The sequence below is a fragment of the Cimex lectularius genome, unplaced genomic scaffold (genome assembly GCF_000648675.2).
Source record: "Cimex lectularius strain Harlan isolate CLEC.00 unplaced genomic scaffold, Clec_2.1 scaffold96, whole genome shotgun sequence".
Taxonomy (NCBI): Eukaryota; Metazoa; Arthropoda; class Insecta; order Hemiptera; family Cimicidae; genus Cimex; species Cimex lectularius.
In genome coordinates this window covers 549,837-567,175 of record NW_019392676.1, presented here as the reverse complement: position 1 = coordinate 567,175, position 17,339 = coordinate 549,837, and the positions used below count along the sequence as shown (strand labels likewise).

The 17,339-nt window shown below is 33.2% G+C and overlaps 1 protein-coding gene across 1 annotated transcript in view; it reads left to right on the top strand.

Moving 5' to 3' along the window:
* Positions 1-1,109: 1,109 nt before the first annotated feature.
* Positions 1,110-17,339, top strand: part of LOC106674436 (sphingomyelin phosphodiesterase) — a 50,386-nt gene continuing 34,156 nt past the window's right edge. The window contains exon 1 of the mRNA XM_014407154.2: positions 1,110-1,233. The gene's annotated coding sequence lies outside the window, so the exon portion shown is untranslated. The remainder of the gene's footprint in view (positions 1,234-17,339) is intronic.

Below are 17,339 nucleotides of genomic sequence, written 5' to 3'. Positions count from 1 at the left end.
ACTTAAACGATTTGCCATTGACCTTGAGGGAGGAGTTAAAGCCTGAAACACAAAGATAAACACTGAAACATGTTTTTCTTCAGTTGAATATAAACATATTGTAAAAACTGGCATCCAACTCTGAACCTAAAAAAAATCCATTGATCTTCTTCTCGGCTGAAGTCAACCGAGAAATGGTTTTCTCAATTAATGGTTGTTAAAACACAATTATTTGGGAGTCATTTTGACACCTAGATTGTCATTCAATCATCACCTCAACGAAAAACTTTCCACGGCTAAGCTGGGTCTGTTCAGTGAATACTCGCCAAGTCCATAGTCGTCCAGACATCCACTTTGGAACTTGCCATGTAAAACACTGTCAAACTATCAACTTATTAAGGAGTTAAACATAATCAGTCATAAAAAAATTAGGTTTATAATAGTGTGTTGCAATCCATGATTTTTTATGTAGCTCAAATTTGGTGCTATAATAAAAAATAAAAAAATCTATATCTACAAACGCCCCTATTTAATAATTAATATTGAATCCTCTGTTGAACCAATTTTAAGTTTTGTTTGACTACTAATTTCTTTTACTGTTTTCCAGCCAAGTTAAGATGTGATAGAACGGTAACTAACCCTCTCTTTTCTTTGCTCTATTGCTAGCCTCTGTATTTAAATAATGCAGTTATTTAAATAATTATTTATTCTTTATTTGGTTGTGAGTGCATATAGGGTACAAAATAACACCAAGATAAAACTAATTTGAGAATAAATGACAAAATAGAAAAATTGAATTTATGTGAAAACGTACATTTTTATATGTACTATTAAAATAAATTATAGTTGTTAATATGTTATGTGGGGTTTGAGTACATAAATCTGTGCAATCGTGCTTTACAATGGAGGACATACTAATTTCTCTGAAAATTTGCTTCTAAAAATTTAAATTTTAAGGCTTAATATGTAAATAAAATTAAATAATCTGCTACATTAGTAATAATAATTTAAAAAAAATATTTACAGTTAATTTTCAGGCTCAGTTGGGGCATTAACGCCTCTTAAGTTGGCAGCCCTGGTGACTTCCTTTCGAGGGACGACTTTGACTTAACCGCGGCAGTCAGCCGGAAGATATGCTTGGCTCGTGGTCGTCTTAAGGATGTTGCGTTGATTTCTTTAAAAACAACATAAAAAAACATCGAGAACACCGTATTTCACTAGTGGATAAAACCGACCGGAGATAGCGGCACAAAGGTAATTTTTTTTGTTTTATTTGAAACTAAAAATAATCCATTAATTAAAATATCAATTAAATATTAAATTAATTAAATAACACTGTCTTTCGCGTTTGTGGTCGGACGAAGTCGCAGGATAGGTCCGCGAAAGAGGCTTTGACCTCGCTGCCGGGTGCGATTTGAGGTAGGTGAAAAGTTTTATTGCCCTCGAGGGTCATCGCGCGGTCGCCAAATCCTGTTGAAAGTGGACCTACATAAAGCACATTTTCTAATCGGGTTAAGCGATTCAGCAGGAAGAAATCCGCCAGGCGAAATTTCAGCTCTCGTTCTTCAGAGCCTTTGCCAAAATTTTCTCGTGGCATTGAACCTGATCTGTGCCTCGGATTGTACGTGATTTCCTCTTGTTTGTAGATTTTCTCTCCCCTTCTCACGATTAATTTGAATGAAACCAAATTTGAAGAGAGCCAAAATAGAACAGAATTTTGAAGTTGTTGAACTCAAACAAACAAAACTCTAGTTTACAGATTAAAAAAAATACAGAAATTACTTACTTATATTAAATTATCCCATAAACTAAGCATGTTTCAACTCAATAAACTTTGTTGTTAAAACATTTTCTCTACATTTTACACATCGTCACTCAATCACAAAATTTTAATGCGGTCAGCAGTTCAATCAAAATAAACATCGATAATTATTTTAATAATATAATAATTTTACAGTTAGTAATATTTCATTTCAATAAAATAGCAAAGACGCCGTTTAATACATTATTTTTTAATTGTTAAGAACTGCTGACAGAAGCATGGTCATCAAGGTCAGTAATTGAATGTGATAAACTACATTGTGTTAAAGAAATAGCGTTCTTGATGCTTGTACGCCTGTAAATTTTCTTTTATGTAAAAAAAATCGAAATTAATATTTTCCATTCAAGTTTTAAAGTTGCTAAGTAAATAAGTAAAGTAAATTCTGTCAGGAGGGCTTAACGTCCAATTACCGAGTTGGGTGTCTTAAAGTAGCTATATTTTGCATATAATTTTTGTTAAAATTTTTAATTATCAAGTTGTGTTGGCTGATTGTGTGTTATTTACTTCGTAATAAGAAGTATTTTATGCCAATAAAACATTGTTCTTGACTTAGAGGGCTTAACGTCCTACTCCTAGTTGGGTGTCTTAAAATAGCGATATTTTGCACTTTTTTAAAATTTTTTAGTTGTCAAGTTGTGTTAACGATCCATGACCAATAAGGACAACGGCTTTACGCAAAAATAATAAGAATTTAAACACAACAGTGTTCCTGATTTCGTTCGTTTGTAAATTTTCTTTAATGTCAAAAAAATCTCCTGTCATGTCCTAAAATCGCTAAGTAAAGAATTTGTGTCACCACGGAAGGCTTAACGTCCAGTCTATTGAGCGACTTAAAATCACTACATTTTGAATATANTTACAATTTGTAATTGTCAAGTTGTGTGACTGAGCTCTGTTCAGAAAGGGGAGTTAGTAATTTAGTAGGAATTAATAGTATCACATTTAAAAAACAATGTTTTTGACGTAAAGTAATTTCTGTCGTATAAAAGGGCTTACCGTTAACTAATTTTAAAATCGCTACATTTTGCATATACTTTAAAAAAAAAAAAATTTAATTGTCAAGTTGTGCTGGCTGAACCCTGGTTAAAAGTCGGTCAGTAATTTAGTTCGTACTAAGAAGTACTTCATGACAAACAAATTTACCTATCGTCTTAAAATCGCTAAATGTCATATAGGAGGGCTTAACGTTAAACTATCCCGTTGGATGTCATAAAATCTCTATATTTTGCATATAATTATTTTTACAACTTTTCATTGTGAAGTTGTGTCGACAGATCTCTGGTCAAAAATGTCGATCAGTAATTTAGCTCATAATACGAAGTATTTCATACCAATAAAACATTGTTCTTGACATGAAGGGCTTAACGACCTACAACCCTGATAGGAGTCTTAAAATCGCTGTATTTTGCATATGCCTTTTTTTACAATTTGTAATTGTCAAGATTTGGTTGACAGATCCATGGCCAATAAGGTCAACTATTTTACGCAATAATAATAAGAATTTAAATACAACAGTGATCCTGATTTCGTTCCTCTGTAAATTTTCTTTAATTAAAAAAAAAAAAAAAAAAAAATCGTATTATGTCCTAAAATCGCAAAGTAAGTAAAGCAATTTATGTCAGGAAGAAGTCCAACTATCAGTTGGATGACTTAAAATCGCTACATTTTGCGTATATTTTTTAAAAATAATTTTTAATTGTCAAGTAGTGTTGACAGATCCATGGCTAATAACGACGCGATAAGAAGTATTTAAACATAGTAGTGCTCCTGATTTTGTTCGTCTGTAAGTTTTCTTTATTGTAAAAGAATCACCTGTTATGTTAAATTCCCTACATTTTGCATATACTTTTTTTTAAATTTTTAATTGTAAGTTGTGTAGACTGATCTCTGGTCAGAAAGGTGGGTTAGTAATTTACTAGGTAATAAGAGAATTTCACATAAAAAACAGTGTTCTTGACGTAATCGCAATATTTAGCATATAATTTTAATAATAATAATAATTTTTAATGTCGTTGTTTTGACAGTTCCATAGCCAATAAGGTCGCGATCATAAAAAGTATTCAAACAAAACAATGTTCTTGTTTTGTTTGTCTGTAAATTTTCTTTAATGTCAAAAAATTATCTTTCGTATCTTAAAATAATTAAGTAAGTAAAGTAATTTCTAGAAGATGAATGATGTAGTGAGTGCGGTGTTCAATCCTTTTTTAAAAAAAGATACGACATGAATTGCAAAAGTATCGAGAGACTTGTAGAAATCCTTCAACCTGATGATGAGTTGAGGGCTCGAAATCCGGACGTTGGAAAACAACTTACTGTTACTAGGAACTACCTTTTTTTTAAAAAAGGATTAAAGTAATTTCTGTCATACAGGAAGGCTTACCGGCCAATTACCCGTTGGGTGTCTTAAAATCGCCATATTTTGCATATACCTTTTTTTTTTAAATTTTGAATTGTCAAGTTTTGTTGTTATTGATATTTTCAACACAAAAAATTGGTAAATATTACCGGTCAAGTCTGAAAATTTAAATTTGGTCCCACAAAAAACAACAACACTGTTTGAGAATTGCATTCTCAGTATCTTCCAGATTTGTCTTCTTTTTTTACCGTACGATTGTGCCCGTCCATTCTTACTTATTCTCGTAACTCATGGCGGCACTAACAATTGATTCAAACGGATTCATTTTTGGGTTTATAAATGTCGTCACTCTTTGTGTCAAAAAGATGCATAGACGTGGTTGGTAGTCCGGAGGATCCGGAGACAATAAATAAGAGGGAAATGAACTTGGAAAGCAATGGTGCTTTGGACGATAGAATCTATTTTTCCCATTGGTCCAAACGACTTCATTCAAGTAATTATAAGTTTGGGTAACCTTTGTGCGAAAAAGGTCCCATAGAATTGTCTGATAATCCAGGGCAATATAATACAAATATGGGATTTGTCATTCTCGCCTAATGGATGATGGACAAATACCTGCTTATATGAACATTATTTTCAATAATACTAAAAATAACAATTTTTTTTAATAATAAATTATATTGAACTAATCATTCTAGTTAAAAGCGATAACCTACCAAAACATGACAAATATCTATTTGATAGTACAATTACACCAGACAAATAAAGTATTTTTATGCAAACAAGTGTATAAAAATGTTTTGCATAAAATAATTACCAACGCTGACGGTTTTGAACAATTTTTGTTTACGTAATAATTATTGCTTATATTGTATTACTAAAAAAACTTCAGAATTACATAAAAGTTTCTTGAGAAAAAGGCAAAGATAAAGATGTTGTGCATACGCTACTGAATTGAGTAAAGAACATAATTCTTCACAGGGTATAGTATCTAGGTGAACATTGCTCAAGAATAGCTTTCTAGCCATAGCCCTTCGGGTATGCTCTGAGTTCTCTAGACATTAGTCGAGTCAATTATTTAAAAATTAAATGTTTTAGTTGATAGATCCCTGGTCAATAAGACTGTAATTTAACGTAAAATTAAGAAGTTCATGTTAATAAAGCAGCCGTTTTTTATTTTGTTCGCCTGTAATTCTTGAACTTATTACAATTTTCTATTTTCAAATTATCTGATGAGCAGTTTCAATTTCTAAGTATATTTTTTTCCAGCAAGGTCAATTTAGTTAACAGTCAGACGTCTATCATGTTATAAATTTTATCTGTCGTCTAAAATTTGCTTGAATTTCTTACAATTTTCTAATTACAAATGATGTGATGAGCAGTTTCAATTTGTAAGTATATTTTTTCCAGCAAGGTCAATTTAATTAACAGTAAGAAGTCTGTCATGTCATAAATTTTATCTTTCAAGTCTGAAATTTGCACGAACTGGAATACAATTTTCTATTTTCAAATTATGTGGACAGCAGTTTCAATTTTTTTAAGTTTTTAATGGACAAGTTGTGTCGACTGATCTCTGGTCAGTAAGATAAGATCTGAATAAGATCAGTTTAATTAAAACATAATAAGGAGTCTTTCATGTCAATAAAACAGGTTCGTTTTATTTTGTTCGTTTTCTTCAATATAAATTTCGCTACTTTTATTTGACAAATCTAAAACCTGTCAAATTTGGAATAATAATTTTTTTTTTAACATCGTGAAATTGTATTGACAGATCCCTAGACAAATAATTTTGTGAAATATTTCGCTATTCCCATCTGAAAACAGGTAAGTTCGTATGATTTTTTAATTATTTTTTTAATTTTCAAGTTACATATTAAAATAACGTTCTCGATTTTGTTCGTATTTTCTGTAATGTCATAAGATTTTTCTCAAGTCTGAAAACTGTAAAAATTGGCATTTTATGTAATATATTTTTTTATCTTCAAATTGGGCTAACAGGTGACTTGCCAATAAGGTCAATAATTGGATTTAATTTTTATGCAAAAAGTACACGAATTTATGGGCTCATTAATTGTCTCTATAGGCAAAGTATATTAATATGTTCTTTTAACATAATTCTGATATTATTTCCCTTTAAAACATATTTTCAATTTCTCTTTCTCTTTATAGTTCTGTAAATAATTTAAATACAACGTTCGTTATAATTGTGCACAGTGCAGGAAATAATCGTGTCTCAAATTTCTCCTTTAATTGATAAATGATGCTCAAAAAGAGAAGGCTTCAAAAACAAGCTAAATTCTCGTAATTTACCGTCTTGGGTCATATCCTCCTCAGTGAAACTCAATTTACGTAAACCTCGTAACCGAAACGATCGTATTTTACGGCTGATCTGAGTTTTTTCAGAGCGCCTATTAAGACATAATACAGCTTTACAGGTCCTAGTCAATATTAGATCAATAGAAGGATGAATTTTTAACAAATTTAGCGTGGCAGATAAACAAAAATATTAATACATGTCTGAAAGTTTAAGAATTGTAAACAGTTAAAATTAATATCTTTCAATTAATTAAGGTTTTTAGTTGAGATAAAAAAAGTGTTCTACCACTTGAGGCTCCAGCTCGTGACACTGACTTTTTTATCTCAACTAAAAGCCTTAATTAATTGAAAGATATTAATTGGTCAAGCGGATCACGAACACAAATCTACCACCTGAGCTTTCGTGACTTCATGAAGTGCTCAGGTGGTTGAGTAGCGGCGTATCTAGCCGAAGATCGTGGGTTCGAATCCCGCTCGTGACATTGACTTTTTTATCTCAACTAAAAACCTTAATTAATTGAAAGATTTTAATTGGTCAAGCGGACCACGAAAACTAGTGAGTTAAAATTAGTGTTTTGCATGTGAAATAAGTATAGCAACAAACCTTATTGTCACTTGGTCTGTTGATCGATTAATTTAATGGTACCTATATAAATCATAATAGACCCATTGTAATATTACTCACATGCTAGTTTATCTTTTTTAGTTAGCTTGGTTTAGACAATCGTCCAACTACTCGTGGATTTTGTTGTAAAGGATCGCAATCCCAAATTTGTAAATGCTTATCTTATATAACTCCTGCCAGACAGATAGCCCATATTGATTGTTATAAATAGCAAAATGAAAGATTAGAGAGAAAGTTATGACCCAATCTTCAACTTTCAGAATGAATATATACAAAACTCCACAAGCTGATTGTTGCAGAGATTTGAAACTGTCCAAAAATGGAAGGATTGCCCGGCCGTGTGCTATCTTTTCAAACCGACCAGTATGGTCGACATGAGCCATTGTTTGATACCATTTTTTTGCCCTGTGACAAAGAGGACTCGACCGTTATATCAAAAAGATAAACAGCCACGTGCACTTGCAACGCTTGAATGAAATATATTTCGATTTCCTTAGCTCTATTGCACTTATTTTAATATATANGCGTGAATGAAGGACAAGGGCGACGGTCGGAATCGAAACCAAGGCCCCGAGGTCTATGAGCCGAAAATTTCAATCTTCGATCAACTACATTTTAAAAAATCAAGGTTTCACAAATAGTAAGGCATACGGGGAAGTATTTTTAGCTTACGTGAGATTAAAACATTTCGACCTATTCGTGTAAAAAGTCACATATAAGTTTGTTTACTTTTTATAAATTTAATCGACAAGCTATGCAAGACTTTGTTAGATTTGATACTTGACCTTTTGATTCTACAAAATGATCTAATAATGCACCTTTAACATACACATGTACACATATTGTAGACAGGAAAATATGTACTTTTCTGCAGCTTCTTTTAGGTGTCATCATTGTAGACCAATGTTTTTAATACATTTTAAAATATAAAAATCAAATTGTAATTAGTCAGTGTCTTCTTACATTACTGTATTTGATAATGTCGTATCTCACTTTAAAATATATACATATAGTTTCTAAAACAATTCTATAAAAATTCAAGCTATTCCGAAATGTAAATATAATTAATATTTATTTATATATTTTTATTTGCTGATGTTATCATAGCGTCAAAATAAATCTCGACTTTTTTACAACAATACATAAAATATTGCTATTCATACAGTTATTTATTTATTTTAATTTAATCATTTAATGACGTGTGTTACGAAAATATGCGCATGTACCCGAAGAAAGCTCAATTTGAGAAAAAGTAAAACGGTAGCTTTCGACGATTGTGGCATCCACTTGAAAGTTCGTGACCCGATTGAATAAGTCACTTGTAGAACGTAACCCAATTTGAGTATAGTCGAAGGCGAAGAGAACACTGATATGCTATGGAATATCCGTGTGGTATCGGTCATGAGAATAGAAACGACACATCCTTACTTTATTTAGTCTAAGCATTGACAAACGTTTTTGTGATTCATACTTCGTGATTAACGGTCCCGTATTCACCAATGGTCAAACAAGAAGTTCACTAAGTTTTCTATTACAAAAAAACAGAGATGATATGCAGATAAGAATTATGGAAAAAGGCTTAAAACTACATGTTCAATACCCAACACTTAAAGAAGAAATCACACACACATAAAAATAGTTTAAATCAAACATACGCGTAACTTGTTAGACTTTTACATCCTTCCAACCCACTAGTTTATACTTTTTGCACTGCGTTTAATTTTGAACCCAATATTGGTGTTTAAAGGTTAGTAGGTAAGTAAAAGTGTTTTACTTTTCAATCTTCCCCATTTCATTTCAAAGCTCGGAACCAGCTTAGGTATTTGTTCAACGGAAACGTTCCATGTGTGTAGGTTTTGACTTTATACGTTTAACCCATTTAACACTTTAACACTTATATACTGAGAGAGAGAAAGAAATATCAAAAACAATATAGAAAGGATGATTGAGTGCATAACTCCACCAGAGAGAAAGATAAAAAAGCTAGACGAAAGAATGTAGGATATTAAAAGAAGAAGCGAGAGAGAGAAAGCGAGATAATGAGTGAGTGAGTGAGAGAGAGGAGAGAGAGAGAGAGAGAGAGAGAGAGAGAGAGGAGAGAGAGATAGGAGAGCGGAAAATTGTAGGTAATACAAATAGACACAATATTCAAAATTTTGTACAAAAACACTTTATGAATTTCTGGTCAATTTGATTCTTCATAGGATATTCGATAAATGTTATTTTCTGTTGTAGAAGTGGGACAACAGTCGCACGCGGACAGAGTGATGAATAAATCAAAATGATAGAAAGAAGATAAAAAGAAAAAGTATTATAAGCAAGTAGTTATTAAGTTGAAAGAAAAGATTTAGATAAATAAAAAAGATATAACCGCAAACATAGAGTGGGAAAGGAGGACAGATAGGTAGTAGAGGAATATCGAGATTGGAGAAATAGATATAGTATATAGAGAGAAGAATGAGTCAGTGAAAGAAAAGATCGATAGATAGATAGAGATAGATAAATTGATCGATAGATAAATAGATAGACAGACAGATAGATAGATAGATAGATAGATAGATAGAGAGAGAGAGAGAGAGAGAGAGAGAGAGAGAGAGAGAGAGAGAGAGAGAGAAATTGTCATAAATTTATGACTTTGGCAATTATCAAAAGAATATCATAAAAACTTTAATATTTTTTACAAATTCTCATATTTTAAAAACAAAAATATATTGCTTTATAATAAGAAAATTTAGTTTATTTATTGTTGCGATTTTTTTTAATATGACGATATTGTGATATAATTGTGATTTTATTTAAATTTTATTAGATCAATATTCCAAAGGGTTTGAAAGTTCAGAATCATAGAAACATGGAACAACTGACAAAAGTTAATAATAACCATTTTATATAGAACGTTTTTGTTAAATATAGTTTGAGCAAAATAAAGAGCTTTCCTTGAGAACGGTGTCATTGCTATTATGGAAAAATATAATTAACCGAATGAAACTGTGGGAACAATACTGATGACTATGCGTATCTTGCTAATTGTATGTAACTTGTTCCACTCGAGTCCTAAAAAATTCCAATTAGTGAACTTTCAAAAGGGGACAATGAGAAAGAACGTTCATAGTTTCGTAGTTTATTGAACATATTATAGTTCAATGAGGATCATAAATCTTCACTCTCGAAGCATTTCCATGGGTAAAAAAGTAAAACACTTTCGCCTCTAACAGTACTTTTTTCCTCCTTTGTCCTCGGTTCTTCTCGTAGCAGTGGCGTAGGAAGTTACCGCTCTATCAGTGGGTGCAATGCACCCGATCTCCACAATCGAAAAGTCCGATGAAACTTTGTAAAAGTATTTAAAATGCATGCTAAGTTAGAAAAATTGACCATCTACTTCATATAATTTTATTAAAAATGATCATACCTTATGTTAAGGCGATTTGAGACAGTGTTAAAAATATAAGATGAAATTTTATTTTACCCTATCGTTTTTTCATAATTAGAAGCCGAAACATGGAGTTAAATAAAATTTCTTTGGTTTCGAAACAGTATATTTAAATTTGATAACTTTCGCTAGTTACTTAGTGAGGTAACTATTATGGCAAAATAATTGGGTATGTTTTTTGCGAATACGAAATCATGCAAATATATCTCGACCAAGGATAAGGTCATATGTATGACTTCAACTCAATCAATATTTGCCAAGTCTCGAGATGCTCGTCTTGGCAGTCGCCAAATAGCGTGTCTACATGTACACACATTTTTTTTTTTTTTTTTTTTTAAAAGAGGGTATTTCAACGGTCATCTGCCGCTATATTCGAACCCGGGACCTTTAGCTTACAGCGATGAAGTTCGCCAAGTCCGTGCGATTCCTCAACTTACTACCAATCGTGATAGAAACAGTGAAGTAGCGGTTACTGTTTTGTGTAGTGGATACAAACACAAAACACACGAATCAGCCACAACCACAACACCTCGTTCCGATTTTTGTAATTCTGAAGAGAAGCGTTCAAAATTGTTGGTTCAAATTCAGGAATTACAAGACTAGGATTGTTGGCCAACAGAAATAACGCTGTGTTGGTCTTTTATTAATACATCTATACTAGTTTATCATAATCATCATCACATCATATCAAAATAGTTTATCATTAAAAAATAAATAGCAATAAATAGAAGTAAATAATAACTGTTGTTTGATGATTAGAGTTGATTTACATACAGTACATTTAATTCCCGAATGTGTGGATGCTTTGAGTTCGGCTACTTCACGAATATTGAATACTTTGATGTGGACAAGAAAACCGACAGATAGCCGAGCAAGGTGGTCACCGAATATTCCTGTTCGGCGAATAACCAAGCATCCATCCTCACTAGTCGGAATTCGGCGAATCCCGCAGGAGCCACCTTAAGGTTGAAAGTTAAAGGATTCGGCGACTACGACCTTGCGTACCGCGACCAATGTTGCCTAGAGATTTTCATTAGGCCTAAGGCTTTTTGATAGATTGTTAAAGGCTTCTGCGTGTATCCTTCACGCCTTGGCTTTTCCTCCCCAGGAATAAGAATCAGCCTTCATAAGGCTTCGCACCGACAGAGGACATGAGCTGTTTCTTCTCCCTGGCAATATTTGCTCAGGCTTGTTTCTGCTGCTCCGAGTCTCTTCTCGGGAATCTGCAGTGTCCAGTCAGCAATCCTACTATTATTCTAGTCTTAACACGTCCTAGGTTTCTGCGGTGGTTCTTTGAATTTTTTCGCATAACTCTGCCATGGAATACAGTACCGTTGAATTAGGACTTATTCTTAACCCATTGTCTGATGGATCTACGTTTTTGGAAATTTGGTATGCCGCAAAAGGGTTTAGGGTTGTTAGACAATCTCGGAGCACCTGTACTCTGTTTGCCAAACTCAAACAAGTGTAATTTTGTTATTTTTCCTCAATGTAAGGCAAGCCTTGATGCAATCCCAAACGGCTCTGGACATTACTGGAAGTGCCTTTAGTGCCAACTAGCTCTATGCCTGATAATACCCAGTCTTTTGATTTTCCAGGCACAGTTTTCAATAGCCACAGTGTCCGCCTAAAAGATAGAGGCATCTGCCCAATCCAACCCTAATATGAACAAAAATCAATTACGCAGATAAATTTAGATTACGATGGTCTAATCAATCAATTTAACATTTTTTAAAAGAATTACACATTTTAATTCTTCAAAATTACTTTTGTTTGATTTTTTCGTATGTAGTAATATGGCCGAAGCCGCGTATTCCTCCTACGTGGACGTGGTCAATCGACTAAACCGAATTGTAGGAATTTTTTAATTACGTGGTTATTTTTTCTCGTTTTATACCCCATTTAATAAAAGTGAAGAATATATCATTCTTGTTTAATAGAAAAAACTACTTTAAAAATGACATTCTTTTTTGGTTTCGCAAAACAGAACATATCTTCATGTCCTCTGGATGTAAAGTCAAATCGATTTCTTGAACAAAATAATTGATTTTAAGTCTTTCGATAAACGTCTAAACCTGGTCTTATTTGAATGCATTTTTAATTTCCAACACAAATCAGACCCAACGAATAAAATTAATAAAGAAAAACTATAAAGTTTAGATTTACATTCATAATTTCTTTCAGTGGGTTATCATAATCCGATTAGATTATTTTTGTATTTTACGACCTGCAAAACATCTGGGTCATCGCCGGACCGTTTATATAGATGCCATACAATTGTTTTTCTCCTATTTTGCACATATTCTCTTCGCGTCCTTTGTACAAATGTTGCACTAGAAAGGTGGGTCAATTTTGTATTTAAATTAACATTTAATTATTACATTAAATGGAAAACATATTAGATTTGAATATCTTGATCGTTGTTAATTTCGTCAATTTTATCGCTGCAAATTAGATTGATTTGGCTGTTAAGAAAACAGGATCAGAACAACAGTAATGGCAATTGAAATTCAAGTTATACTTCACCAAAGGAAAAGGAAATTCCAGCCGTTCTTGTCTAATGTTTAACGCATTAGTCCGGTTTGTAAAATATGCGTCATTGGTTCAAACTTTCAACTCAAACCTATGTGGTCAAAGTCCTTTAAGTGCCAGTACTTCTAGTTATATGGGGTTTGAATAACATTCCAGCATGATATTGAGAAAAATAAAATAACAGTCATTGGTATTCTTTCTACCGGCGATTTGTGCAGCATTGTATTCTCATTCAAATCTGTCTGACCTGTTATAAAAAGCAACACTTTTATACGTTTATAAATTTCGCTTGGTTTCACAAGTAGTTTCAAAGGACTTCGTTAAGGTATGGTTTTGTTAGAAACAGATAGTTTTGTCGAAAGCCTGACTTCTGCGTTTTTCCTAAATTCCAGCTCTTTTTAACGGTTTGCTTTCTAAAGTTTTTTTTTTAAATTTCTAATTCTAATTTCTCATGATCAAAGTTTTTATCACTGCCCTTTATGGGTGATAGAAATGATTAAGCAGTTCGAAAACACAAATTTCTCTGGCCGATCAAACTCATTCCTGTTGATGGACTATTATTGATTGGATTGGTATATTAAAAAATATCCTATAAAATGTTAAAACTTAATTATATTCGTTCTGTTATAACGATATGGAAAAAAGTTAAAAATTGACAAGTTTAAACGCCGCTTTCCCTGTTCGTTTTAATGGCACGCCAAACGCAAAATATAGAAAATAGGAGGGATTCATTATTCCAAATTACACCGACTCGTCCCTAGGCCAAATTGCCCCTTCAACTCGAAAGATGTACAATTAAGAGAAAGTCTCAGGTTTTGCTTTAATAACAAAAGATTGAGGCGCGTATTAACTGAACTGTCATAATGACACGGATATTCGTGCCATGGGACGGTTACGGCGAGATCGGTCTAGTCCAAATTTGTGACTGACACACCGTGAAATTCTAAACTCCTGTTACAAACCGAGACATCTATGTTTATTTATGACACTTTGCCTTGACGTTTTAATGTTGCTGATTCAAAATCTTCGAAAGAACCGAAGACGTGAGCTGTCATCTTTCATTCTTCACCCGGAATGTCTGTTTGTTACTCTTTGTTTACAAAGCTTTGGTAAGTTCACAGTTAATAAAGGAAACCACTCTAATCTATACAACAGACGTCGAAAAATTTCGACTTATACAAACTGACATTACACAAATACTTAATTATTTCCAGTTTCCTTGAGAGCCAAATAAACGATCTGTTGTTTCGATAACGATTTTAACATTTGTACATTCATGGGAGTCTATTTGCATATCATATCCCTGATGTATTGAAATTATTAATTTTATCAATTTCAACGAGAAAGTCCGGAGAAAATGCTTAAAACGGACTGTGAAGTTAAAAGCCGGGGAATGTGTCCCGTGGAATGTCAAAAGTCCCATAATAGGATATCCTTATAGTCCTATAAAAGTGAAAAGCGAGTGACTTAAAGAAAAGTAACGAGGTCGAAACGCTTTGATCGAACGGAACAACCCCCTACATTCAGAATTTTTTTTACAGAAAAGGAGTCAGTGCTATCTCAGTGCCTCTCCCTACTTATATCCTTACGTCTCACCATGTCTTTTTTTGGCCAAAGGCTTGGCTCAGGTCAGCATTTCTCGTTATACTTCTTATATGTGAAATTACGATGTTTTATAACCGCCGGTTAATAGCGTTAATTAGTCGTTAAAATGAAATAATATGAGTTTTATTACGTTATAACGTTGATTTTAATAAAAGAAATTTTGAGTAATAATAAAATAACTATGATTAGGAAGACTATATTATTAAAAAGTATACCAAATCCTACTTTCATGACTCGAGTGTGCTGAAAAATTATCCGGTGCACTCATAGTATAAATATCCAATATCCTTTTTAAATTCACTAGTTTCGTGGTCCGCTTGACCAAATAATTGTAATCCTTTTTAAAAATAATTTAAGTAACTTACATGTTTTCGCTTTTTTCGTTTTTCAATAAAACCTTGTTCTGACGTAATTAATTGTTCTATATATTATGTGTCATTTTAGAAATGACTAAGAACTGGAGTTAAGGATGATTTGTTTAGTAAAATTCAAAATTTTCCTGGATTTTTAAAAGAATAGGTTATAAGTCTAATAAGAATAGGTCGAATCTAGCAACAAACTGATACTTAGACAAATCATGGGCATAATTTCGGTTTTTTGTAAAACGTGTTGAAAACCAACAAAGGACCCACCCGTCCTTGCTTGGTTTAAATATTTATTCTATGAATGATACAAGCGCTTAATACAAGAATACGAATCCCTTGATTATCTTCGAATAGATCAAAAGAAACAATAGAGAAATCTTCCTGTATAGCCTTATGGATATAAATTGAACATGTATATAAATATCTCAATATATATGTATGGCTTTGTGTGTAATAGTTATGTAAGGATGTGTTTGTAATAATTTTTAATTGTTAACACCAAAGTTAGTAGTAGGAAGAGTAGTTGTTTTCTCGGCGACCATTGTTTCCGACAAAATTATAACTGTGCATCTTCTCATAGTACTCATTTGACCCGGCCTTTCCTAAACAGTTAGTCTTTAATTATTCAAAAATAAGTACAATTTTTTTCTTCTTCCGCAGCATTCATTTTATTAACATTCCTGAAAAGCGTATGCACTTGAATGTCGTTCGTTTAAGGCACTGACATCGCGTTGAGCCAAAGCTAAACAAGTTTTGATGAAATGTCAGACGTTTTTTTACAGGTTGTAAGCAAAATATCGCTTTGTAAAACATGCTTGATAAATATGTTGACCCAGACTGTTTCTTCAGCCGGCACAAAGACAGCGAAGACGTGATTTGTGGCTGCTCATAAAAAATAGCTTGAAATGATTGGTGGATCAGACAGTCCGTTAAAAAGCTATTTGAAACGAATGACTTTACCACATGTTAAAACCATTTGCACAAATAAGTCGACGTAACGACTTTATTTTTCTCAATTGTCCCGTCCTGACTTGCAAAAAATTCACAAGTATCTGGTGGTCCGCTTAGTATCACTGTTTTAACGGATTGATTCGCCAGTCGTTCGAAAAAAGGCCTCATCATAACGAGGACAAGTATGGCGAATAGGCGGAGATATCGTATCGATTAAACTGCTTAAAAAACAGAATTTTAGCTTAACATCACAACATTGTTTAAATTAAAGTTCAGGCTGTTTGGTGGAATAAAATAATACACAGTTCCTTTACAGATTACAATGCCTTCGCTATTATGTCCTGCCCTGCAGGGGTAAAGATGAATACAAAGCAATGTCGTATGGTACATTCACAGGCATCTCTGGTCCGCTCAGTATCGCTGTTTTAAAGGCTATTTGTTCGAAGTAAAACGCCTTATCGATGCACATCAGAGAGTGAAAGCATGGTGAATAGGCGGAGATATCGTATTGATCAAACTGTTTACAAAACGCAGAACTACAGCTAACACCACAAAACTACTTAAAGTTCAGGCTGTTTAGTTGAATAAAATAATACACAGTATATCTTTTTAATCAAATTCTGATCACGAAGCTTTTTTTCGTAGGCAATTTGTTTCAAGCTTATACTGTTTTTTAAAGACAATAAATTGAGAGGCACAAATTCGTGAATGAATATGACATGATTGTAGGGAACAAATGATCATTTTTTGTAAATTTATGAGCGCCAGTCTGTGTAAGTGTGCGTGTGTTAATTATATACTTGGTTTTAATTGTTACACAATGAAGATCGTTCACCTTGGCGTAAAGGCTTTTCCTCGGATTTCCTGTAAAGCAGCCTTGCACAAACAAACCCCTCCAATACGCAATTAGAGAACCGTACTTGTAGTGAAAGGGATGGTTTCTCTTAATATTATAAATAAAAGGTGTGCTAGCCTGGTGAAATTGTTGAGGTTACCTTGGGCAGCTTCGCCGGAGCAAGTCTGCGCCTGCCTTGGAGAGAGAGCTCGTATGGACTTTCTTTTGTGCTTTTCTTATAAACAACCACTTTTACCAGCTCTCAGATTTTTTATGTGTCCTCGACCCTACGTGCATTAGATTTTTGAATGGAAAAATATTATTACACGTAACAATCGAATAAGTGCCCTTGTCTGAAGTCTTTCGTGCATTACATAGCACAAAGTATTTTTCTGGGGACCGCGGTAGCCGAGTGGTTAGCATGAGAGACTCTCACGCCGCGGTCGTGGGTTCGATTCCCACCGTTGCCCCTGGCCCTTTTTTCCCAATAACCCCCCAGCTTTGAATACACATATACGATTTT